At 42.1% G+C, this 26,862-nt stretch overlaps 2 protein-coding genes and 1 non-coding gene across 11 annotated transcripts in view; 1 reads left to right on the forward strand and 2 right to left on the reverse strand.

Moving 5' to 3' along the window:
- The window catches only part of TBCE (tubulin folding cofactor E), a 129,756-nt gene that overhangs the window by 33,556 nt on the left and 69,338 nt on the right, over nt 1-26,862 (forward strand). The window lies entirely within an intron of this gene.
- On the reverse strand, nt 19,264-19,370 carry LOC136390190 (U6 spliceosomal RNA). Its single transcript, XR_010748624.1, has one exon. It is a non-coding gene; the product is annotated as a U6 spliceosomal RNA (small nuclear RNA).
- B3GALNT2 (beta-1,3-N-acetylgalactosaminyltransferase 2) overlaps nt 24,866-26,862 on the reverse strand; it is a 112,561-nt gene continuing 110,564 nt past the window's right edge. The window contains exon 13 of the mRNA XM_066382626.1: nt 24,866-25,928. The gene's annotated coding sequence lies outside the window, so the exon portion shown is untranslated. The remainder of the gene's footprint in view (nt 25,929-26,862) is intronic.

The raw sequence follows: 26,862 nt of genomic DNA on the forward strand, positions 1-26,862 counted from the left end.
AGCGACGCCCCGGAGGGGCAGAGCATCGCCCCTGGTGGGCGTGCCAGGTGGATCCCAGTCGGGCGCATGCGGGAATCTGTCTGATTGTCTCTCCCCGTTTCCAGCTTCAGAAAAATACAAAAAAAAAAAAGCCCTTTGGGGGATTCTGATACTCACTAAGGTTTGAGAACCATTGAACTAGATGGTTATAAGCACTGCCTTCGTGAACCTAAGGTTGCTGTGGAAGTCTTTCAGCTGAACGTGGGCCGCTCTGAAGCTAGGATGGCTTTCAGTCTTTCCTAGTTACACAGGTACATAATATGATACGGAGAAGGCATTTGTCCTTATGTAACTGGGATTATTGGTAAAGTGAAAGAGAATTTAGCATTTAACCTTCAAGTCAGCTAATTAGGAACCTTAATTGCTAAGTAAGCAATCACTGTGTGCCCGGGGCTTTCACATATGCTCTCTACTTTGAACATCATAACAGCTCTAGAATATAGATGCTGTTGCTCCCATTTATTTATAGATGAGGAGACCAAGACTCAGGTCTCAAAGCTTTCATATAGCAGAGCTGGGATTTGAATCTGTGCTTGAATTCATGCCCTTTCTACACTGTTGTTTCTCAAAAATATGAATATTTCAAGGTTCTTGAGGTGCCTCGTTAGCGCAATAGGTAGCGCGTCAGTCTCATAAGGTTCTTGATATATGTTGCCAAATTGCTGTCTAAAAGTATTGGCTGGATATCCAATACTTGCAAATGGAAATGGGAAGCTGACTGAGATGGCTATTCACATTCAGGAAATGTAGTGTTCAGAAAGTTTATTAGGAGTACTCTTGGGATCAATGCTAATGGAAAGTAAGGAAGCAGGACTAGGTGGAGGGAGAGAAGTTGGGCTGTGATGTGAACTGATCAAAGCTTTCAGTTGACCTGCAGGATGCTCTGAAACTAGGATGGTCCTCAATCTTTCTTAGTTGAGATGAGGGATTGGGCATTTACACTTCTGTAATAATCTGTCATTGGGTTCTCGTTGCCCTAGGAAGGAAGTGCGTACACTTGAGCAAGGAGTTTTTTCCATGCAGATGATTCTGAAAGAAGGTCCAAAGTTGAAGGTTAACCTACAGAAGCCAGTACTCTCAGCAGCTGGAGGAAATAAGCCGTTTCCCAAGGCAGATTAGAGTGATGCATCGCAGATACAGTAATACAGGTGGAAGCTATTTAATGGTAGTTTAGCAAACATGAGGTGGTACATATTTTCATTCATTAAGTTGCCTGTGAGTTTGACACTTTCCTTGCATATGTATTTTTTTTTTTTTTTTTGCATATGTATTTATAATGCCTGGTGGCTGAGGCCAGGCAGGTTCACTTTGGATTCAGGCAGATAGTAGAAAAATTGCGGAGCTGGAAAGAGTTGGGCCATTCCGTTTAATGAAGTCTCACAACCGTGGAGAAGCACACAATAAGGGGAAACCGCCTCTCAGGCAAACAAACCACAAATGGCCCCTCTCAGTGGCAGGCAGACAATCCACGTATCCACAATCCCAGTCTCTCTTGAGTGCAAGCACCCATAGCCTTATACAGGCCACACACACGTGGCACTGCCACACACTCACATACCAATCAGGCAAAGTGCTTGCAGCTGGTAACCCCGTGAGCAAGCCTAACACAGCTACACCACAGTATTATAAGGCAATTTTTTCCCCTGAAAATTACAATTCTGCAAAGAGGGAGCTGCTATATAATAGTTATTCCTTATTAATTATCTTATTGTATGGGGCACTCTCCATTACTTTGCCTTAGTTGGTATTATTTTTGGGTTCCTTTTAGAGATCTGCTGGAATTGATACAAAGATGTAGAGAAATTGAACACAGAGTTAGTAATTACTCCTGGGGTTACTACACTGAATGTTGCTGTAGGGTTCTTGTGACAGCTGAATGTGTTAAGGTGTTTAAAGCACTTGGACCAGTGACTGGTGCACAGTGGTAGCTTTTGTTGTAATTAGACATGTAAAAATTACTTTAGTCTGACCAGGGTTGGCACAGCAGATAGAGCGGCCAATGTGAACGCTGATGTCCTTCGTTTGAAACCCTGAAGTCACTGGCTTGAGCCCAAGGTTGCTGGTGAGCCCCCCGCCCAGTCAAGGACTAAACAGCTAAAGTGAAGCAACTGTGAGTTGATGTTCTCATTTCTCTATTCCCTCTCTCCCCCTTCCTGTCTCTCAAATTAATCTTAAAAAAACTTTAAAAAGGAATACAACAGTCCTAATGTTTGGCAAATGACTACTTGTGGTTAGAAATTTAATTTCCTGAGCTAGGATCATACATAGCTCAGGAAGTTCCATAGTGTGGAAGCCCCAGGTTTGATTCCCAGCCAGGGCACACAGGAGAGCGCCCATTTGCTTCACCACCACCCCCCCTTCTCCTTTCTCTCTGTCTCTTACTTCCCCTCCCGAAGCCAGGGCTCCATTGGAGCAAAGTTGGCCCCGAGCTCAGAGTAAGGTTCCACGGCCTAGAATGGCTCCTCAGGCACTAGAATGGCTCCCGTTGCAACAGAGCAACGCTCCAGATGGGCAGAGCATCGCCTCCTAGTGGGCATGCTGGGTAGATCCTGGTTGGATGAATGCAGGAGTCTGTCTCTCTGCCTCCTCGCTTCTCATTTCAGGGGGGGAAAAAAACCAAAACAAAAACTATTTAAATAGAAGTAAACAAAACACAAAAACTATTTAAATAGAAGTAAAGATGACTGGCAGTGGTGAGCAGAAACCACCCTCTGCCTGTCTCCAGAACCTGGTGACTTGTAGCAAAAGAGAATTAGGGTAGCAGGTGGGATTAAGGTTTCTAATCAGTGCGTTTAGGACAGGGAGGTGATCCAGATGGCACAACGGAATCTCCAGAATTGTTAGCAGAATTGGGAGATGGAGGAAGAGTGTCGGGCTGCTGTGAGGTGAGCAGGGGTGACTGTGGGCTGTGGTGGGGGGTGGGGAGATGGCCCCTAGAAGCTGGGAAAGGCACAGGTTTCCTCTGGAGCCTCTAGAAGGGCAGCTGGCAACGCCTTCCTCTCAGCCCAGTGAGCCCCACGTCAGACTCTGACCTCCAAGACTGGGGACCATGTGTGTTGTTTTAGATCAGCAGTAGGAAACCTATGCGTACATCCTGGACACTTGTGTGACTGTCTAAGATAAAGTCACTCCTGGAGACGCCTGTGTCACCGTGCCAAAGTGAAGGGAAGGAGCCCCATGGCCGCCGCCCCCCCCCTCCCACGGGAGGACCTCTGCACCTCCACGGAGAGGGCGGGTGGTGCAGCCACACCAGGTCTGGGCCTCTCGTTTCTCTTCCCCAGCAAGAAGTTACAAGGCTGGGAGGGGATGGAGAGGTCCTGGGATGGAGGGACAGCCCCCGCGCCCGAAGTTTAAAGAGAAGGGACCCTCCGCCTCCTTTAGGGCGGAACAGGACTGAGGACACTGAGGATGGAGCATGGAGCGCAGCGCTGGCAGGATGCTGGGTCTTGGTCCCTGTGCTCCTCCAGGCAGAAACGTGCCACTGGCACGCCCAGCTTGGGGCACTTGGGAATGGTGCGAGAGAGGACAGGGTCTGGCAGAAATGCCCGGCTTGCCTAGACTGGGGAGACAGCCAAGGACCAGCAGTGAGTCTTCTGTCCTAGGGTTCTTCTTTTGTTTTTGTTTGTTTTCTAGAGAGAAATGAATTTTTTGTTTTTGTTTTTAATTTTATTTACTAATTTTTATAGAGCGAGAGAAGGGGGGAGGAGCAGGGAGCATCAACTCCCATATGTGCCTTGACCAGGCGAGCCCTGGGTTTCAAACCAGTGATCTCAGCATTCCAGGTCCGTGACCTTAGCATTCCAGGTCCATGCTTTATCTACTGCACCACCACAGGTCAGGCAGCTTATCCTTTTCTAAAAAAAAATTTGTCTTGCCCCTTCTTTTTGGTGTGTTTGTATTATGTTGTCGTGAGTCGGGCACAGAGAGAGAGAGATCAGCAGACGAAACCATCAAGGACTAGCAAAGGTCCACCACTCGCTCAGGCAAATGGCCCCGAGTTCGCGCTGTGTCCTATTTTTATTCACAAGACTTCAAAAAGCTTGTTTACTGAGAAATTGGCATAACATCAAGCATAACTTTTTTTTTCTTTTTTTTTATTCTGAAGTTGGAAACGGGGAAGCAGTCAGACAGACTCCCTCATGTGCCCGACCGGGATGCACCCGGCATGCCCACCAGGGGTCAATGTTCTGCCCATCTGGGGCATCGCTCTGTTGCAACCAGAGCCATTCTAGCGCCCGAGGCAGAGGCCATAGAGCCATCCTCAGCACCCGGGGCAACTTTGCTCCAATGGAGCCTTGGCTGCGGGAGGGGAAGCGAGAGACAGAGAGGAAGGAGAGGGGGAGGGGTGGAGAAGCAGATGGGCACTTCTCCTGTGTGCCCTGGCCGAAAATCGAACCTGGGACTCCTGCACGCCAGGCCGACGCTCTACCACTGAGCCAACTGGCCAGGGCCAAGCATAACTTTTACTTAAAGATACATAGAGTACACCTGCATGATAGCTTAATAACAATATAATATCAAAAGGCATTAATTGCTATTGCTTCTATGGTTCCCACAGCATTCCTCTCTTTATCTCAAGGGATAACCTTGAAAGGAACAGAAATCTTATGAGAATGTTTTACTGAGAAAAAAGCCCAGCAACTGCCTTCAGTCACATAGACCTGTTTTAGTGACCCGCATTCAAGTCACAAAACAATTCTCTTGGCAAAACATTCTTTTCTTGTTGGCTGTGTTCCCATCCAAGGCCATGCAATGGGTTATTCCACTACATTTCCCCCTTTTTGTTTATGCTGAATGTTATGAAGCACCACAGAAAACACAGCCTTCTGTCGTTCATCCCTTATTTCTCTTGCTTTGATTTGTCGACAGACTACATATAAAACATAGAATTAATACTATTATAAAAAGTCCCACAGTGGATCCCAAAAATCCTTTAATATATTCAATAGGATTTAATTGCGATAAATTATTTATTAATCCCTTTAATATAGGTTGACATGTTAGAATTTCTAATTTTCTTTGAAAAGCTTCATGAATATGTCTTTGTAATTTAATGATTTCCTTAGTTACATTATCATGATTTAACAAATGCTTTTTAACATTTTCCTAATGGAAATAAGTACGATTTTAAGAAATAGGGGTAACACAAAAAGTAGTTACATTCTAATCATATCTTAGCTTAATTTGTCTTTGCAGGCTAACAATTTGATCTCTTAACACAATCATAGTCTGTTCTAAATCATTAACTTTAGTATTAATGTTACTATCTATATGTTATTTTTTTTAAATTATTTTCATTTATTCATTCATTTTAGAGGGGAGGGAGGGAGGGAGGGAGAGAGAGAGAGAGAGAGAGAGAGAGAGAGAGAAGGGGGGAGGGGAGGAGCAGGAAGCTTCAACTCCCATATGTGCCTTGACCTGGCAAGGCCAGGGTTTTGAACCAGCAACCTCAGCATTCCAGGTCGACGCTTTATCCACTGCGCCACCACAGGTCAGGCTACTATCTATATGTTATTGAGAAATCCACAGTTGTTCAGAATCTTCATGCCATTTTTGTACAAAGTCCACAGTCTGTATACTTTGATGTAATGTAACTCCAGATACAGCAGCCGCGGTGGTTACAGCTATTAGTCCCATAATAATGGTGATGATCAGTCTAACTAGTCTCTTGGTTCACTTCAAGGACTTAATAAGGTGTTGTAACAGCCTCATGGAAGGGGAATCCTGCCACATCCGATGCATTTGTACTGGAATCTAGACTCCTGTTCAGGTTCTTAAAATATAAAGACTTTGACTATTTTTATTAAAAAGAATAGAAGAGTTAATACATGTATAAAAAGCACACTTATTGCAAGTTTTTGAATAATTTTTAGCTATTTGGTTTCACCTATAACAAACATGTAAGGCAATCTAACATAAGCAGATATGAAATGTGTTTCATTCTTCTTAAAGATTAACATAAAATGATTAGAAGGATAATTTCTCCAGATTTTTCCTTTCTACGCTGACATATGTTTAAGTGCCGTGGCTACTTTCTACAATTGATATTGTATAGGACCAAATTTTATATGAGGAGCTCGAGGTGACATCCCTCCTCTATGCTATATGATAGTATGATTACTTTGATCACCAGCTATAATTAAACCATTGTTCTTATGTCACCTTAAATCAGCACCCTGCCCTTTAACTTGGGCGGAGTTATGAGGGTTTTAATCTATGACGTTTTATGTACAGATGTATTACTTTTAAATCTATATCCTTCTAAGAAACGTGTTTTTTTTTTTTCATCTCCTTTACTATTATCTTTGACAATAGAGAACTAAGCTTGCGCTTCTATGTTTAAACAATGTGGCTCATGTCCTATACATATAGGTAATCCCTCAACTCCTGTTGTATAATTTTCTAATTTCATGCCTTCTTCCGAAGGTGCTAAGGGACCTCTACATTAAAAGGTCCTGGAAGCTAATTAGAGTCATTAACAAAAATAGGAAAGGTACTATTTTCCTAATGAATAGCTCTACTTAATGGAGGATTAGGGACATATGCCTAATAACTAAAATTTTCAGCTCTACTTACCAGAATTGTTACCAAAGCAATCATTGCTAAAAACAGGTTAGTAGCATTTTCTTCTTTTCTAGTAGCTTGTAGCATTTCTTTTTTTTTACCATTAAAGGTCAGTTTTTTTAAGTTGACCCCAACTTGGTATTTTATAGCCTTTTCAATACCAAGCAGCAGCACCTTTAAGATTCTTCTTCTGAAATTCATTTCTTTCATCTCAGCAATGGGCAGATATGGAAAGAATCTGTTGTTCTTATTCATGTTGTTAGTTTAATTCTGCGAGCAGGACTCCAAAGGACTTCACTGGATTCTGCAATGACACAAGCAAACCCTCTTCCCCAATGTTGCACTACACTAGATACCTATTGATTCAACTCACTTTTATAATGCACAGGTTGATTAATCTTAGAACTGTTTTTTGTCCAGTGTCTGTTTGCAGCAAATTATCTTCTCCTGTATTTAAGAAATTTAAAGTAAATACAGCTTTGTATAACATAATTCTAGGGGATAATCTCCTTTCTTCGCCCCCCTTTTGTTTAAGTAACACATTTTTCAGAGTGCAATTACTGTGTTTAATAATTGCTTGTTCTTGTGAATTATATGGAATTCTAGTAGTATGTTTAATATTCTAAAATGCTAAGAATTGTTGAAATTTAGTAGATGTATAGGCAGGACTATTGTCAGTTTTAATTGCTTTAGGAATGCCTATAACATTAAAAGCTTCAATAAGATGTTGAAAGACACAATTAGCCTTTTCTCTAGGCAAAGGTGTGGCCTATCGAAAGGAAGAATAAATATTAATAAAACAGTACATAAAATAGTTTTTTAAAAGAAGAAATATGAGCAATATCTATTTGCTACAGGTTATTACTGTGTTGTCCTCTAGGATTCATTCTTTTCGGTAATGGAGGAGCATTTATAATACTATAATACTGAGGAGAGTTTTCAACATTATTCCGAGCTTCTTGCCTGGTTATTCTAAATTTTTGCATTAAACCTTTTCAATTTGTAGGAGTCTCTGTATGAAATTTAGTAGCTATTTCTATTGATTTAATGAGTAATTGATTAATTTTATTATTTGTAGTAGATATAGGTCCTGGTAAAGCTGTATGAGAACGAATGTGAGTTATATAGATAGGCGAATTTCATTCCTACAATAAAAGTTGTAACTCTTGAAACAATTTGTGCAATCTAGAACTATTATTTGAAATATAAACAGTTTCTATAAGTTTAATTGTATGTTCTACATATTGTGAATCAGTAACAATGTTAATAGGACAGACTGTTTGAATTTTGTCTTCAACTACAATCAAACTACACTGATTTAAGGTTTCAGAAGCATTTTTAAGGATGACTGAAAGTTCAGCATTATTTTTATAAGCTATTAATATGTCATTTATATAATGGATTATTAAAGATTGAAGATATTTCTAACGAATTTTTTTAAAGGTTGATTTACATAATGTTGATACAGTGTCTGACTATTCAACATTGCTTATTTAAGTAATATAAACTTAGAATAGTTAGTTATGCTTATTGTTATAGACACAACAGTTAGCATTGCTAGAAAGAAACAGAGTCAAGGATGTTTTTTGAAGTCTTAATTAAAAAATTTTTTGCCTCCTGAGTAAGTTTATTTAATTCTCAAATCTCCCTTTTTTCTATTTCCAACTTATGCTGAAGCTTCAATCTTCTATTAGTCCCGTATCTGTGGAGATAAGAGCGAATCCTCACCCCTACATTTTGCCTACATTGCTGTTGTAAATTAGCAAACTGTCCGTCTAAAAAGTTCATTTTGTGTAATATTAATAAGAGGGTTAGCATTGATTCTCCTACTAAGGCATAAATTGTAACTCTTTTGCTTTTGAAAGAACAGTCCGAGCTAACATTTCTAATTTTTTGAAATAAAACATTCAGAGTCCATGAAGGAGGATAGCAGCTCCTGCGTATAAAGACAGTTCGTTTTATACTGGGAGCAAGCCGTTTTTAACTCTTTAAGAGCTTTGACAGAAATTTGGTCATAGTGAGTATAAAAACTCCTTGTCAGAAAGTTTAGATTGTAATTTTAAAACTTGCTCTCTTAATTATTTATAAGATAAATGTTTTTCTTTATCAGAGGCCAAATGACCTTTGTTATTTTCCTATTGTAAAAATTTTTTTAGAGCTTTGTTAGGGACTTTCCCTAAGCCATGCAGCTTAGTGACTATTGCCTAAGTGGGCTAAAAGAAAACTAATGTTGCTTAGTAATAAGAGATGCATCAGCTTCTATATCTAAAAGTCTTTTGTATTGTTCAGTCTATTATAGGGCATTCGAGGAAATAAATTCCCGCTTTCCTCAATGCCTCCTTTTTCAGGATGTTGCCTTACAAGCAGCCAACTGTCTGAAGCGGCTTGAGATAAAGTCTTAAAATGACTTAATTTTATTTAATTCCTTAGTTTTACAAATTTGAACATATTTTACACACAAACAAGACAATTTTCAACACAGAAACACAAGTATAACATAACTTTAATTAATCCTAGTTCTTGAATTCTTATTTGATTTCAAACTTTGAATATATGTTACAATGTATTAACTAAATTAGCAAGTCATAAGGATCCATATTCTATTCAATTTAAATTTAAATGAGCGCTCCTTATAATTTCTAATTTTAAAGCAAAAAATATATGGATGAAACTATTTTTTCAATATAAAAGCCAGCATTTTTAATCTTTGTATGTAAACACTTAATTCAGGCCTTAAAAATTACATTTTAGACAATGTTAAGCAAAAACTAAACAGAAATTAGAATCAGACAAACCAGACCAGACAAACCAAAGAGAAACCCGGGATTTCAGAGCAGTCAGACTAGAAAGATGCCTGCCTGATTTTAATGAGGGCATCTTCTGACAGAGGGACTGACGATGGATGAGACTAAACAAAATTTCCCCAAGAAAATTCTCTTGGCAGCTGCTGGGATATTTTCTATAGTCAGATCCAACACATGTCCCCCGCCTCAGTTTCCAGGCAAAGAATAAGAAAGAAACAAAATGATAGTTCAGAGGACCATGGCTAAAACACCAAAGAAAATCAGTATTTATTTATTTTATTATTATATTGACTAGAGAATTCTAAGGATTTCATGATTCTTCTATATGTCCTAATTCTAATTGAATTTTTACCAACTGATGTTAAGCTTTAAGCCTTTCTTCTTTGTCTCCATCTCCAGTGATTTGCATCCAGGCTTTAAGACAAGCGATCTAATCTGAGCTATAACAGCATCAGTATAACTAGTTTGTTGTCCCACAGCTGCATAAGCGCCAACGCTGGTGAGCATTTCAAAAGTAGCTCCCGGGGGATTATTTCTGGCATTCATGTGAGATATCAAGATTTGAATTGTAAATATTGTCCTGGTTCCAAAACCGTACTAGCAAATAAATCTCAATTCAAAGGAATGATTAACTGATCGTTACAATAGGAAGAGATAAGACCTTGAACATATGAGGACTGAGATCCATACGTAGCAACAGATTGTTTGACTAGCTTTAAGAAAGTAAATTCAATTTGGCCAAATTCAATATTGTGCCCTCCCCCAGGATCTGGAGCATTAAGAGGAAAAGGTTGTCGAATAATTGGAAAAATCGATGCAGAAAAATTACTAGAATTAGATCTAAATGCATAAGCGCCTGTTGCATTTCAGAGATTTCAGGGAATTGAAAAATCCTTCTCCTGCCAGTACCAATTAATTTTTTACCTTGAATTGGAGGAGCCGTAGGCTCACATATATCTTGCTTTTGAACAGGATAAGCAGTATACTGATTTCCATTCTCCTGTTGTTCCAGTGTAAATTGTAGTTTATTTAATAAGTGTTTTGGACAGGCAACATCATCTATAGGGGCTCCCTCATTTTTTAAGAAAGAGGGATGAAAGCCTGTGGATGGCTGAATTTCATTAACATTATCAGTAACTTCAGAAGCAGAGACAGTATTGTCTAAATCATTATTCTGTTCATTCTGTGCTGTATCAAATTCTTCAGGCTCATTATAAATAACCTCACTCAAGTCTTTAACAGAATCTCCATCTGATTGCAAAGGGCTAAGGGCTGTAGCAATAAGATTATAAGCAGCCCACATTTCAGCATCAAGCAGATCTTCCTGCTGATGAGCATGGCGTAAAGATTTTCCTACTTGTTGCCAAACATTCAAATTCAATTGATTATGATGCTCAGGAGTATACCAATAACAATGTTTCTGAAGAGCATTTAAAAGACGTAACAAAAACCTTGTCTTTTATCTGAATCCCAGACCCTTTTAAAAGGGATTTTAAAACTTGTACATAATTTGGATGGGAATTTCCCATGACTTTGCTAGTTTCCCGAGAGTTTTGCGTACACAGCGCGTCCAACTTACCCTTTCGGGGTTCCGCCTGTTCCTAATCTCTTCTTCTTTTTTTTTTTTTTTTAAAGATGTTCATCTTTTTTTTTTTTTTAAATTCATTTTAGAGAGGAGAGGGAGAGACAGAGACAGAGAGAGGAGAGACAGAGAGAGAGAAGGGGGGAGGAGCTGGAAGCATCAACTCCCATATGTGCCTTGACCAGGCAAGCCCAGGGTTTCGAACCGGCGACCTCAGCATTTCCAGGTTGACGCTTTATCCACTGCGCCAACACAGGTCAGGCCCTAATCTCTTCTTAAGGCCCCACATTGTGTGCCAAATGTTCTTGTGAATCAGGGGCGCAGAGAGAGATCTGCAGACAAAATCATCAAGGACTAGCAAAGGACCACTGCTCACTCAGGCAAATGGCCCCAAGTTCGCGCTGTGTCCTATTTTTATTCACAAGACTTCAAAAAGCTTGTTTACTGAGAAATTGGCCTAACATCAAGCATAACTTTTACTTAAAGATACATGGAGTACACCTGCGTGATAGCTTAATAACAATATATTGTAATATCAAAAGGCATTAATTGCTATTGCTTCTATGGTTCCCACAACATTCCTCTCTTTATCTCAAGGGATAACCTTGAAAGGAACAGAAATCTTATGGGAATATTTTACTGAGAAAAAAGCCCAGCAACTGCCTTCAGTCACATAGACCTGTTTCAGTGACCCGCCTTCAAGTCACAAAACAATTCTCTTGGCAAAACATTCTTTTCTTGTTGGCTGTGTTCCCATCCAAGGCCATGCAATGGGTTATTCCACTACAGTATTATGTTTTGTTGCTTAACAGGACTTTATATGAAAAACTGAATTCCAACAGTCAGGTGTTTTTGCTAAGTTTCTGCCCTATTGAAGATGACTTCAGAAAATTCATTCCTCAGTCATGAAAATGGACTAACCTTCTTTCTTTGTGGAAACACAATCATCAAAAATAGGGAATAGGCCTGACCTGTGGTGGCGCAGTGGATAAAGCATCGACCTGGAAATGCTGAGGTCGCTGGTTCGAAACCCTGGGCTTGCCTGGTCAAGGCACATATGGGAGTTGATGCTTTCAGCTCCTCCCCCCTTCTCTCTCTCTGTCTCTCTCTCTCTCCTCTCTAAAAATGAATAAAAAAAATAGGGAATAAACAACACATAGGAAACCTCCCGCCAAAACAGAGTTACTAGTGATAATGGCCACATAAAATTTGAAGAGTCTGATCAAAATTGCTTCATAAATTGAGGTGAGGAAGCGCTGCTTCTAAATCAATGTATTAAGTTATATCATTTGATTTAAAATGTGATTACATAACTAATTAATGAGAGATAAGTAGACCTTTTGATTAATATGCATCTGGATGCTTTAACATTATACAGTGTGTCCATAAAGTCATGGTGCACTTTTGACCTGTCAGAGGAAAGCAACAAAAGACAATAGAAATGTGAAATCTGTACCAAATAAAAGGAAAACTCTCCCAGTTTCATAACTATTCAGTGCAGTTTGATGTGGGCTCACACACAGATTTTTTAGGGCTCCTTAGGTAGCTATCCCATATAGCCTCTATAGACTCGTCACTGACTGATGGCCTACCAGAACGGGGTTTCTCCACCAAACTGCCGGTTTCCTTCAACTGCTTATTCCACCGAGTAATGTTATTCTTATGTGGTGGCGCTTTGTTATAAATGCGCCGATATTCATGTTGCACTTTGGTCACAGATTCGAATTTAGCGAGCCACAGAACACACTGAACTTTCCTCCATACCATCCACATCTTGACTGGCATGGCTGTGGGCTGCTCCACTGTATACACGGTGTTACGTCATCATCTGCACATGCGCACATGCTGCCACATCATCCTACAGAAACTAGGAGGGTTTTCTTTTTATTTGGTGCAGATTTCACATTTCTATGGTCTTTTGTTGCTTTCCTGTGACCGGTCAAAAGTGCACCATGACTTTATGGACACACTATATATTCAGCATGGTTGGATAGCTCAGTTGGTTACAGCCTCATCTTGAAGCATAGAAGTTGCGGGTTCCAGCCCCCATCAGGGCACATACAGGAACAAATTGGTGTTCCTGTCTCTCTATTACACTCTCCCTTCTTCTCTCTGCTAAAAGTCTGTTTTAGACAAAGTAAGTTTTGCCAAAAATTATTCATGTGAAGAGCCTTTCTTTTCTACACTTCATTGGTTTAATAGTCGCATAAAAGGTATAAGCCTAAATAGTTTATACTGTCTTTTTATACTTAAGTAAATTAAAAATGTTAACACGGCATCAGAAGTCACTTTTTCTCTATAAAAGGATTTGTATGTTTACTAGTTGTAATGCTGGTGGTTGAGGCCAGGCAGGTTCACATTGAATTTGGGCAGCCAGTAGAGCAGGGGTCCCCAAACTTTTTACACGGGGCCAGTTCACTGTCCCTCAGACCGTTGGAGGGCTGGGCTATAAAAAAAAAACTATGAACAAATCCCTATGCACACTGCACATATCTTATTTTAAAGTAAAAAAACAAAACAGGAACAAATACAATTTTTAAAATAAAGAACAAATAAATTTAAATTAACAAACTGACCAGTATTTCAATGGGAACTATGGGCCTGCTTTTGGCTAATGAGATGGTCAATGTCCGGTTCCATATTTGTCACTGCTAGCCGTAACAAGTGATATGATGCGCTTCCGGAGCCATGATGCGTGCGTCCTGCGTCACCGGAAGTAGTACTGTACATGAGTGATGTCGTGCTTTGCAGCGCCGCCACAACAGTGCTCTTCTCACCACCAATGAAAGAGGTGCCCCTTCTGGAAGTGCGGCGGGGGCCAGAAAAATGGCCTCAGGGGGCTGCATGTGGCCTGCGGGCCGTAGTTTGGGGACCCCTGCAGTAGAGGAACTTTGGAGCCAGAAAGTGTCCAGCCTTTCTTGTTTATTGGAGGTTCGCAAAGACAGGTGAATGAGTAAACAAAGGAAAACCTGCTTTTAGCAGTGGAGGACAAGGGATAAGGAAAACAGCACCTCACAGTGGCGGGAGAGAGATCGGGGAGAATCACCCCCGAGGGAAAGCACCCATAGCCTTACATAAACTGGACACATGTGGTGCTGCCATGGGCTCACTTATGAATAAGGCAAAGTGCTTGCAGGCAGTAAACCAGCAAGCAAGTCTAACACAGCTGTTTGCCCCATATTAGTTATCTATTGCTTCCTAAAAAATTACTCCGACACTCTTAAAACAATAATAATTTATTATCTCTCACAGTATCTATTGGTCAGGAATTTGGGAGCGAAGTTCTGACTCAGGGTCTCCTGTAAAGTTTCAGGAAGATGACAACAGGGGCTGTGGTCATCTGAAGGCTTTACTGACACTGGAGAATCTTTTTTTTTTCTCTATTTTTCCAAAGTGAGAAGCTGGGGGGGGTGCGGGAAGGAGACAGTCAGACAGACTCCTGCATGGGCCCGACCAGAATCCACCCGTATGCCCACCAGGGGGTGATGCTCTGCCCATCTGGGGCATCGCTCTGTTGCAACCAGAGCTGTTCTAGCACCTGAGGTGGAGGCCATGGAGCCATCCTCAGCGCCCCAGCCAGCTTTGCTCCAATGGAGCCTTGGCTGTGGGAGAAGAAGAGAAAGATAGAGAGGTAGGAGAGAGGGAAGAGTGGAGAAGCAGATGGGCACTTCTCCTGTGTGCCCTGGCTGGGAATTGAACGCGGGACTTCCAACGCCAGGCCGACGCTCTACTGCTGAGCCAACCGGCCAGGGCCGGAGAATCTTTTTTAGGTGGCTCACTTACCTGACTGGTAGGTTGGTGCTGGTCTCTCTAAGGTCTCTCCCAGTGAGCTGCTTTTGTGTCCCAGGCCATGGCAACTTGCTTCTCCAGCAGCTAGAGGTCCACGAGACCAGTGCAGAAGTTGCAAGGCCTTTTATGATTGTGGGGCAGCTGTGTTAGGCTTACTCACTGGTTTACCACCTGCAAGCGCTTTGCCTGATTGGTGCGTGAGTACATGGCTGTGCCACATGGGTATGGCCTATGTATTCATTAATTGGCTATTCTTATACTTTCCTCATATCGGTATATATACACCATTTTTATTAACTCCTGAGTGATTGTCTTCGTAACTCTTTGCCCTTAGTATAATTATTTTGTAATGTTTGATGGTAACTAAATCTGATAATATTGTCTGCCTGTATGCAGTGACTAAATTAAATAGCCTTACAGCATTTTGGGATCCCCTTTTCCCCACTCTCTACTCCTCTCCCTCTCACCTCCTCTCTTTTTCCCTTTCTCTCCCCCACTCTCCCTCTCTATCTCCCTCTCTCTCTTCCTCTCTCTCCCTCTCTCTCCCCCTCTTTTTACCCCACTCTTCCCCTCCCCCTTTTCTCCTCACCCTCTCCCCCCCTCTCCCTCACTTTTTCTCCCCTCCCCTTCCTCTCCCTGTTCCCCCTCCCCTTTCCTCTCATTGTTCTTACCATTCTTAGATTGATGCTCAAATTTTCTCATCTTTGGCCAGTAGGAATCCTTTCACATTGGCTCCTGAGTATGATTGATGTGAGCTGATGGTTTTTGATAGTTTCCTTTCTGATATGATAAGAAAGCTATCAAGTGTGCAAGATTCATCTTAGACATTTATATTTATTTATTTATTTATTTATTTTTATGATTAAATGAGAGGCAGGGAGGCATACTGACAGACTCCTACATGCACCCTGATTGGGATCCACCTGGCAAGCTCCCTACAGGACAATGCTCTGCCCATCTAGGGCCACTGCTCCGTTGCTCAGCAACCAAGCTATTTTAGTGCCTGAGTCAAGCCCATGGAGCCATCCTCAGCACCTGGGGCCAACTTTCTTTCTTTCTTTCTTTTTTTTTACAGAGAGTCAGAGAGAGGGATAGATAGGGATAGGGACAGACAGACAGGAATGGAGAGAGATGAGAAGCATCGATCATCAGTTTTTTGTTGCGACACCTTAGTTGTTCATTGACTGCTCTCTCACATGTGCCTTGACCACGGGCCTTCAGCAGACCGAGCAACCCCTTGCTCAGGCCAGCAACCTTTGGTCCAAGCTGGTGAGCTTTTGCTCAAACCAGATGATCCCGCACTCAAGCTGGCGACCTTGGGGTCTCGAACCTGGGTCCTCTGAATCCCAGTCTGACGCTCCATCCACTGTGCCACTGCTGGGGCCAACTTTCTTGAACCTTTCGAGCCATGGCTACGGGGGGGGGGGGAGAGAGAGAGAGAGAGAGAGAGAGAGAGAGAATGGGGAGAGGTGGGGAAGCAGACGGTCACTTCTTCTGTGTGCCCTAACCAGGAATTGAACCCGGGACTTCCACATGCCCAGATGATGCTCTCCCTTAGACAGTTTTTTTAGAGAGAGTGGAAAGGAGAGAGATGAGAATGAGAAGTATGAACTCATAGTTACATCACTTTAATTGTTTATTGATTGCTTCTCATATGTGCCTTCACCATTTACTCAAGCCAGCAATGATGGTATCCTTTCAGTGTACCTGTGCTCAAGCCAGCGACCCTACACTAAAGCTGATGAGACTGTACTCAAGTTGGATGAACCCGTGCTCAAGTGAGGAACTTCGGGGTTTTGAACCTGGGACTTCAGGGCCTAGGTTGATGCTCTATCCACTGCCACCACAGGCTCATCTTAGACATTTTTTTTTTCTGCCTCACATCACAATCAGCCTTTTCTCCCAGAGCCATTTTCTTTTCTTCCTTTTTTTTTTAGTTGCAAGCAGCATTTAGAGCCACAATCTGAGCTCTAGAGGTGCTCATTGCTACTGTATTGGTCATTATTTTTAGGCCACTTTTAGTGGACAGAGCTCTGTTTGTAGGATTAATTTGTAGAAGTAGAATAGAATTAGAGAGAACATATGTATTTTTTTCTACTTATTATAAAAAGACTCAAACAGAAAAATAGAGTGGTATAAGGAACACCTGTATATACTTTTAATTTAACATTTGCTCACATTTTGCCATATTTGTTTCATTTACTTTTGCCTAAGGATTTTAAATCAAATAATGTACATTATGGCATTTCATCCCTACATTCTTTACCCTACAGCTCTAGAAAAACACATTTTCATTAAAATATACCTAATTTTGATTTATATTGTCATATTGGTGAATAGAGATTTTAAATCAATAAATAAACTAGATTATTGAAAAACTTTTTTTTAACTAACCTCTTGGTTTATAGTCCTTGAAGATCAGTCCAAGCTGGAGTAGGTCTATTTTTTAAAATGAGTAATCAACTTTTACTCTGTTTATGTCTGCACTAGCTTTTTTCTTGATCCATTTTAAATATTACTTTCTTGGTATCTCATGTAGAGAAAACCTATATCTAACTTTTAAATCAATGTTAAAACTTTTTTTCCCCTTTTTCTTTTTTTGACAGAGACAGAGAGTCAGAGAGAGGGACAGATAGGGACAGACAGGAACGGAGAGAGATGAGAAGCATCAGTTCTTCATTGTGGCACTTTAGTTCAGGGGTCCCCAAACTTTTTACACAGGGGGCCAGTTCACTGTTCCTCAGACCGTTGGAGGGCCAGACTATAAAAAAAAAACTATGAACAAATCCCTATGCACACTGCACATATCTTATTTTAAAGTAAAAAACCAAAACGGGAACAAATACAATATTTAAAATAAAGAACAAGTAAATTTAAATCAACAAACTGACCAGTATTTTTTTTTTTTTTGTATTTTTCTGAAGCTGGAAACGGGGAGAGACAGTCAGACAGACTCCCGCATGCGCCCGACCGGGATCCACCCGGCATGCCCACCAGGGGGCGACGCTCTGCCCACCAGGGGGTGATGCTCTGCCCCTCCGGGGGGTCGCTCTGTTGCAACCAGAACCACTCTAGCGCCCAGGGCAGAGGCCAAGGAGCCATCCCCAGCGCCCGGGCCATCTTTTGCTCCAATGGAGCCTCAGCTGTGGGAGGGGAAGAGAGAGACAGAGAGGAAGGAGAGGGGGAGGGGTGGAGAAGCAGATGGGCGCTTCTCCTGTGTGCCCTGGCCGGGAATCGAACCCGGAACTTCTGCACGCCAGGCCGACGCTTTACCACTGAGCCAACCGGCCAGGGTCTGACCAATATTTCAATGGGAACTGTGGGCCTGCTTTTGGCTAATGAGATGGTCAATGTCCGGTTCCATATTTGTCACTGCTAGCCGGAACAAGTGATATGACGCGCTTCCAGAGCAGTGACGCATGCGTCCTGCGTCACTGAAAGTAGTACTGTACGTGAGCGACGCGGATGAATCCTGTGCTCCTCTCACTGACCACCAATGAAAGAGGTGCCTTTTCCGGAAGTACATGGGGGGCCAGGTAAATGGCCTCAGGAGGCCGCAGTTTGGGGACCCCTGATTTACAGTGTTGTGTAACCATCCAGATCCTGTTTTTTACTCTTTAATTACCATTGACATATTAGTACAGGGGGTCCTCGGGTTACGACAAAGGTCTTATTCTTACGACAGTGACATAACCTGAATTTTGGTGTATGTCAAAAGACACTCTAGCCTAAGTCACTTACCTATCCTAACATAGATGTAAGATCATAATCTAGAACATAAAAGCACAACTAAGCCACAGAAAAAGGAAAAGGATATATTCAATAAATGTACTGTACACTGTACTGTAGTGACAAAAAACGAGTTTTAAAAAATTTCTTACCTTTATTCCTGTGGTTGGCTCACACACTGGAAGGGGCATTGCAAGGTGGGAGAGAGTGACTTAATGGGAGAAGGAAGCTGGAGAGGTAGGGGAACCTGCAGAAGGTGCTGGAGATACTGGGTCAGGTGAGTCAGGATTGCCTAAGGAACATGCAGGAGACGCTGGAGATGATTCTACCTGTACTACAGGTGTTCCATCTTGAGAAGCAGCTGATGTAGAGGGTATAGGACCTGTTGCAGGCCTCTCTACCTTCTTGAATTGTTCCAGGTTAGTCTGGACAGTTGATGACTTCTTCTCCAAAGTTTGTTTATAGCATTGCAAGGCATCCATAACAGCTCTGTAGTTATTACTGAATCTGTCATCACTGGGGTCCTCAGCTTGAAATTTTGCCAACCCATCCTGTACCATAGAAAACCCTTCTGCCAAACCCTTGGTAGTAAATCTCTTGGCTTCTGGGGATCAATCAGCTGCTTCTCCAACTGAATGAGTTCCTCAGCAGACAGCTCCTCTCCGTGGGAGTGAGCGTTGTAAACTCTAAACGTAGTATGTTGAGACTGTCCTAACCACGGACCCCCCTGTATTCATATTTTTAATTTTTTTTTTTTTAAATATGGAACGCTTCACGAATTTGTGTGTCATCCTTGCACAGGGGCCATGCTAATCTTCTCTGTATCGTTCCAATTTTAGTATATGTGCTGCCGAAGCGAGCACCATATTTTTAATTTTATTATTTTTTCTTTTTCTCTCTTCTTCTCACTTCAACATTTTATTTAATACTGGTTTGTTGGTGATGATCTCTTTAAGCTTTTACTTATCTGGGAAACTTTTTATCTGTCCTTGATTCTAGATCAGGTGTCGTCAAACTTTTTATTAAAACTGCCCACTTTTTTTTTTTTACAGAGACAGAGAGAGAGTCAGAGAGAGGGATAGATAGGAACAGACAGACAGGAATGGAGAGATGAGAAGCATCAAGCATCAGTTTTTCGTTGCACATTGCGACACCTTAGTTGTTCATTGATTGCTTTCTCACATGTACCTTGACCGTGGGCCTTCAGCAGACCAACTAACCTCTTGCTTTTGCTCAAACCAGATAAGCCCGTGCTCAAGCTGATGACCTCGGGGTCTCGAACCTGGGTCCTCTGCATCCCATTCCAGTGCTCTATCCACTGCGCTACCGCCTGGTCAGGCAAAAAACCGCCCACTTTTGCAGTGCTGGTCAACCTGATCCCTCCCTCCCACTAGTGGGCATTTCAGCTTTCATGGTGGGCGGTAGCAGAGCAACTAAACGGCACCACGATTGGCTCACCATGAAAGCTAGAATGCCCACTAGTGGGCGGTAGGGACCAGGTTGACCAGCACTGCAAAAGGGGGCGGTTTTTATAAAAAGTTTGACGACGCCTGTTAAATGATAGCTTTGCTGGGCAAAGTAATATTGGTTGTAGGTCCTTGCTTTTTATCACTGAATATTTCTTGCCAATTCCTTCTGGTCTACAAAGTTTCTGTTAAGAAATCACTTAACAGCCTTATGGGAGCTCCCTTGTAGGTAATGCATTTTCTCTCGCTGGTTTTAGGATTCTCTTTTTGGCTTTTTTTTTTTCTTTCTTTTGAGAGAGAGAGAAGGAGACAGGAATGACAATAGATGAGAAGCATCAACTCCTAGTTGTATCACCTTTAGTTGTTCTTTGATTGTTTCTCATACATGCTTTGACCAGGAGGTTCCCTTGCTCAACCAGCAACCTTGGGTTCAAGCCAGTAACCTTGGGATCATGTTGATGAGCCTGTGCTCAAATCAGTGACCTTGGGGTTTCAAACCTGGGACCTCAGCATCCCGAGTCAATGCTCTATCCAGTGTACCATCATCAATTAGGCCTCTCTTTGGCATAAGCTTTGATATTTTGATTATGATATGTCTTGGTGTAGGCCTCTTTGAGTTCATCTTGTTTGGGACATGGTACTCTGGACTTGTATGTCTATTTCCTCACCAGGTTAGGGAAGCTTTCTATCATTATTTTTTCAGCTAAGTTTTCGTTTCTTGCTCTTTCTCTTCTCCTTCTGGTACCCTGATGATGCAAATGTTGATATGCCTGAAGCTGTCCCAGAGGCTTCTTATACTATCCTCATTTTTTGGATTAATTTCTTTTTGTTGTGCTGATTGAGTGTTTTCTGTTTATTTTCCAAATACCTGATTTGATTCTCTGCTTCATCTACTCAACTGTTGGGTACCTGTAATGTTGTCTTTTAAAAAATTGTTGATTTTGGAGAAAGGGGAAGAGAGAAAGAGAATTGATTCATTGTTTTACTTGTTTATGCATTCATTGGTTGATTCTTTTTTTAAATTTTTATTAATTTTTAATTTACTGTGTTTACATGGATTCAGGTATCCCACTGAATATAACTCCCTCACCCCCTACCCTTGTGTCTCTTTTTATACCCCCTTTGCCCCCCTCCCCCAAACTCTCTCCCCTTTTCCCTCTAGGATTTGCTGTCATCTATATCTCTATGCTAGGTATATATAGTTTCATTAATCCCTTTACCTTCTCTGATTCCATCCCCTCATCCCCCTTCCCTCTGACTGCTGTCCCTCTGGTCTCTGTGACCTCGTCTTTTACTCTATTCCATTCCTCAGTTCACTTTGTTCATTAGATTCCATATATATGTGAGATCATATGATATTTTTCTTTCTCTGCCTGGCTTATTTCACTTAGCATAATAATCTCCAGGTCCATCCATGCTGTCACAGAAGGTAAGGTTTCCTTCTTTTTCACAGCCACATAGTATTCCATTGTATATATGTACCACAGGTTTTTAATCTCGTTATCCACTGATGGACACTTGGGCTGTTTCCAGATCTTGGCTATTGTAAACAATGCTGCCATTAACATGGGGGTGCATATGTTCTTTTGAATCAGTGATTTGGTGATCCTAGGATATAATCCTAAAAGTGGGATAGCTGGGTCAAAAGGCAGTTCCATTTTTAATTTTTTGAGGAAACCCGTACAGTTCTCCACTGTGGCTGCACAATTTGTATGTACTCTGACCTGGGTTTGAAACTGCAACTTTTGCATATTGGGATGATGCTCTAACCAGCTGAACTACCTAGCAAGGGCCCTTGCAATGTAGTCTTCATTTCAGTTAGTATAGTCTTTACTTCTGGCTGCTTTGTTTTTTTGTTTTCTGTCTCCATTTTTATGTGTCCTATCTCTTTGTTAAAGTTCTCACAGAGTTTATCTCTTCTCCTAAGCTCATTGAGCATCCTTATAATCAGTGTTTTGTTTTGTTTTTTTAAGGGAAGGAGGGGGGGGGGAGAGAGAGAGAGAGAGAGAGAGAGAGAAATGTCAACTTATTTATGCATTCATTGGTTAGTTCTTTTTTTTTTTTTTTTTTTTTTTTTTTACAGAGACAGAGTCAGAGAGAGGGATAGATAGGGACAGACAGGAACAGAGAGAGATTAGAAGCATCAATCATCAGTTTTTCGCTGCGACACCTTAGTTGTTCATTGATTGCTTTCTCATATGTGCCTTGACCGTGGGGCCACAGCTAACCGAGTAACCCCTTGCTTGAGCCAGCGACCTTGGGCCCAAGCTGGTGAGCTTTTTTGCTCAAACCAGATGAGCCCACACTCAAGCTGGCACCTTGGGGTCTCGAACCTGGGTCCTCTGCATCCCAGTCCAACGCTCTAATCACTGCGCCACCTCCTGGTCAGTCCAGTGTTTTGAACTCTGTATCTAATAGATTGCTTGTCTCTTTTTTGTTTAGTTCATTTTCTGGAGTTCTGTCATTTGGGACATGTTTCTTTATTTCCTCATTTTTGCTGCCTCTCTGTGTTTGTTTCTTTGTGTTCGGTAGAGCTGCTATGTCTCCTTGTTTTGGTAGCACGGCCTTATATAGTGTAGGTGTCCTGTTGGGCCAGTGGCCCAGCTTCCCCAGTCACCTGAGTTGGGCATTCCAGGTGTGCTTCCTGCGTGGCCTGTATGCATCCTTCTGTTGTAGTTGAGCCTTGATTGCTGTTGGCACCTCAGTGGAAGGGATTTATCCCAGATTGATTTTGAGGACTGTCTGCGACTACAGCGGAGGATCAGCTGTGCAGGCACCAACCCCATGGAGCAGGACTTATTTTAGTGAGGCTCTAGTGTCTACTGAATTCCCCTTTTGAATGAGTCACTTGTGGAGGTGGGTGGTGCTTCAACGTGGTCTAAAGTTACCCACTGGGTACACTGGCTCTAGGACCTCCTGAGAGGTGCAGGCTAAGGTCTGCTGCCACTTATGCCCTTCCAGATGCCACCTGACATGAGCTACAAAGTGATCTGCAGATGGTTGCTACTTGTGCTGGGCTTGGAGGTGCCCAGGAGAGGCCAAGCTGTAAAGAAGTTCAGCTTCCACTAGTGCTGGGCCTGGCCCACTTAGTAAGAGAGATGCTTGGCACATGGAGGCCAAATGTTGGCTGTTTGAGAAATTTTTAGGAAAGTCCACAGCATGAGTAAAGACAGACTGTTTGTATGGAAAGCCACTGGAGATGGCTTGGGTAAGCCTGCAAGTTGGGTGGGGCGTTGTCTCAGGGACTCACCAGGTCAGGGCCAACAGTGTGAGTCAGGTTGATGGGGAGGGACACAGATATGATGCCACCTGCAGGCTCTGGGGGAAGGGGCTCAGAAAGGAACAATGGCCTCTGCCAGAGTTTCTGTCTGTGAGGAAGCTGCGCCTCTTGCTCTCATCTCTATACTAGACAGCCAGCACTGGAGGTTACAGAGAGTGTGTCTTAGTCTTTGTGTTGGACCTTTAAGGGAAACATTTGGGTCTTGAGCAGCCTCCGTCTCACTCAGCCACAATTCGAGCTGATTTTCACAGCCAGAGCTATGGGGACTTTACTTTTTGGCACAGGAACACTGTGCTGGGGTACCTAGTATGAGGCTGGAATCCCTTGCTCGGGGGACCTCTGCGTCTTAGTTATCCTTCCTGACTTTTATCTGCTACACATGGGTGGTAGGACCAGCCTGTTCCATGTCTCCACCCCTCCCACCAGTCTTGATGTGTCTCCTACTTCCTACTTTATATCCTTAGTTGGAGGACTTCTGTTCAGCTCAATTTCAGGTGGTTCTGATGTGTGTTGTTTTCTAGTTTAGTTGTAATTATGATGTGGCTGTGGAAGGTTCAGTACTACATTTACTTTTGCTGCCATCTTAACAGGCTAATCTCCCTTAATATATTGCTTTTTGTTAGAGCATGATACTTCATTGTCATCTGCCAGAAAATCTGAAACCAGAAATATTAGTGTTTGTACTGCCTGTCAACATTTAGCCGGATAAGTAGAGAAAGGGATTAAATTTTATGGTCACTTTATTCAGATTGCTGGCAATCTGAGAGAAGGAGAGTTGTGTACACAAGTCCATCTTAACCTCCTATCCTGAGCCATCCTTTTTATAAGGAGAAGTAGAGGATAGGTAAGGTGTTTTGGGATATTAAGGGGAAAAGTAATCGGATTATAGTCAAAGTTAATTGGACCATAGTAAATGGTCATTCTGTCCTTGGAGCACAAAGGCTTTGCTGGCAATCCCCTAGGTCAGGGGTCGGGAACCTATGGCTCTTTTGATGGCTGCATCTGGCTCGCAGACAAATCTTTAATAAAAAAAATAATGTTAAAAATATAAAACATTCTCATGTATTACAATCCATTCATTTCCTACTGCTCATGTTCATGGTTGCGGGTGGCTGGAGCCAATCACAGCTGTCCTCCGGGATAACACCAAATTTTTATTGGATAATGTGTAATGTACATGGGTCGTTGTATGGCTCTCATGGAATTACATTTTAAAATATGGCGTTGCCTGACCAGGCGGTGGCGCAGTGGATAGAGCATAGGACTGGGATGCGGAAGACCCAGGTTCGAGACTCCGAGGTCGCCAGCTTGAGCGTGGGCTCATCTGGTGTGAGCAAAAAGCTCACCAGCTTGGACCCAAGGTTGCTGACTTGAGCAAGGGGTTGCTTGGTCTGCTGAAGGCCCACGGTCAAGGCACATATAAGAAAGCAATCAATGAACAACGAAGTTGTCACAATGAAAAACTGATGATTGAAGCTTCTCATCTTTCTCCGTTCCTGTCCGTCTGTCCCTATCTATCCCTCTCTCTGACTCTCGCTCTATCTCTGTAAAAAAATAAAAGTGCCCAAAATATGTAAAAAAAAAAAATTAAAAAAAAATTTTTTTTTAAATATGTGGCGTTCATGGCTCTCTCAGCCAAAAAAGTTCCTGACCCCTGCCCTAGGTCATGGAGTACAATGGTAGATTTAGGAAATCCAATGGTGGATTGTTTGCAGACCCCTGGAGCACAGAAGTGGCTTGCTCTCATAGTCCCCTGGGACACATTGGTAGCTTGCTTGTGAAACTCATGTATGCCTGTTCAGGTATCCCAGCTTCTGGAGCAAAGCTTTACTTGCTTTAATCATTAAGCCTATTGATTATAACTGAAGCCTCTATTACTCAAGCTAAAATTTTAACTCTTGAGTTCCCTACTGTTAGTTTCAAACTATTTCATTTCTATGAGATGTTTCATATGGAAGTAATCATTTTGCTGCTGAGCTTCTTTTTGAATTTTTTATTTATTCATTTTAGAGAGGTTGGAAGAGAGAGAGAGTGAGAAGGGTGGGGGGAGAAGCAGTAAGCATCAACTCCTATATGTGCCTTGACCAGGCAAGCCCAGGGTTTGAACTGGCGACCTCAGCATTCCAGGTTGATGCTTTATCCACTGCGCCACCACAGGTTAGGTGCTGCTGAGCTTGTTTAAAGAGAACATTTCCCATCCCTTAGAATTACCACAGGTAAATATCAGGAGTAGGTTATTGTCTTATTGACATGCAGAAACAAATTATAATTTTCAAAGACCTTCTAGGTGAATACAAACACCTACAAGACATGAAGTGAAAGTTTGTTCAACATAGGTTCCTCCTTCAAGACCAAAGTCAGAAATATTTAGACCAGATATTTTCATCCCATTTGAAAGGTATAAGTTCTGCAGAACATGGGGTTAAACAAAAAATAATTAAAAGAATATAAGTAATGTTTTCAAAAAATGACTTTCAGGTCTTCTCTTGGTTGAATGGTCCACTGTTCTTCCAGCGCTTTCTTTACTCTGGTGGTCCTGCCAATTCTATCACAGTTGGGGTGGTGAGATGTACATTCCAAGGTCCAGTTCTCTTTTCTTTTAGTTGGCTCTTAGGGACCCTGTCTTCAAAGTCTCGAGTAGCACCTTATCCCAGGCTCAAAGGAATGTAGTGAACCTGTGGGGAGAGATCTCTTACACAAACAAGGTCATTAATCATAGCCAAGGTCTAACTTAAGTGTTGTACATAGTTCTTTATTTCTTGTTCTGCGCATGTGTCTTCTACCCCAATGGTAGCCTGAAATGGCTGCCATACACAGTTTTTTTTTGTTGTTTTTTTTTTTATTCATTTTTAGAGAGGAGAGAGAGACAGAGAGAGAAGGGGGGAGGAGCTGGAAGCATCAACTCCCATATGTGCCTTGACCAGGCAAGCCCAGGGCTTTGAACCGGCAACCTCAGCGTTTCCAGGTTGACGCTTTACCCACTGCGCAACCACAGGCCAGGCCAGCCATACACAGTTTTATGAGGACTCGGTTGCACCCTACTTTAGGAGCCACTCTTACCCTGAGCAGGGCAACAAAAAGGTAATCCCGGGCTTCTGATGGAATTGAGTTTCTTGACACAATTTGGCTATATTCTTCAAGGTATGATTTATTTTCTCTGCTTTCTCAGAAACCTGAGGTCTTCATCCTCTATGGATTTTCTTTTTGATTCTTAAAACCTTACTAGCTTTCTGTGTAATTTCTGAAACAAAAGCAGGCCTGTTATTGCTCTGGATGTGGCCAGGTTGGCCAAAGTGGGAACTATTTCTATCAGCAGGGCTCTCACTACCACCAAGGATTGAATCAATGCTGGTAGAACAGGCTTCTGTTCATCCTGGAAAAGTATACACAAAGACCAACAAATAAAAATATTTCCATCCTCAGACCCTCAGCATCTGGGGAAAGTCTCTGCTAGTCCTCAAAAGAGTACTGCCCTTCACATTGTTTCCCTTCTTTCTTCTGATGGGGATCAGTCTGTGTTGCTCTGCTGGCACACAACACATCTAGCTACTATTTTCTGTGGGACTTTAGAAACCCCAGGACCTGTGAGCCATGGTTTAATGTAGGTGG

This window comes from Saccopteryx leptura, chromosome 1, assembly GCF_036850995.1.
Source record: "Saccopteryx leptura isolate mSacLep1 chromosome 1, mSacLep1_pri_phased_curated, whole genome shotgun sequence".
Taxonomy (NCBI): Eukaryota; Metazoa; Chordata; class Mammalia; order Chiroptera; family Emballonuridae; genus Saccopteryx; species Saccopteryx leptura.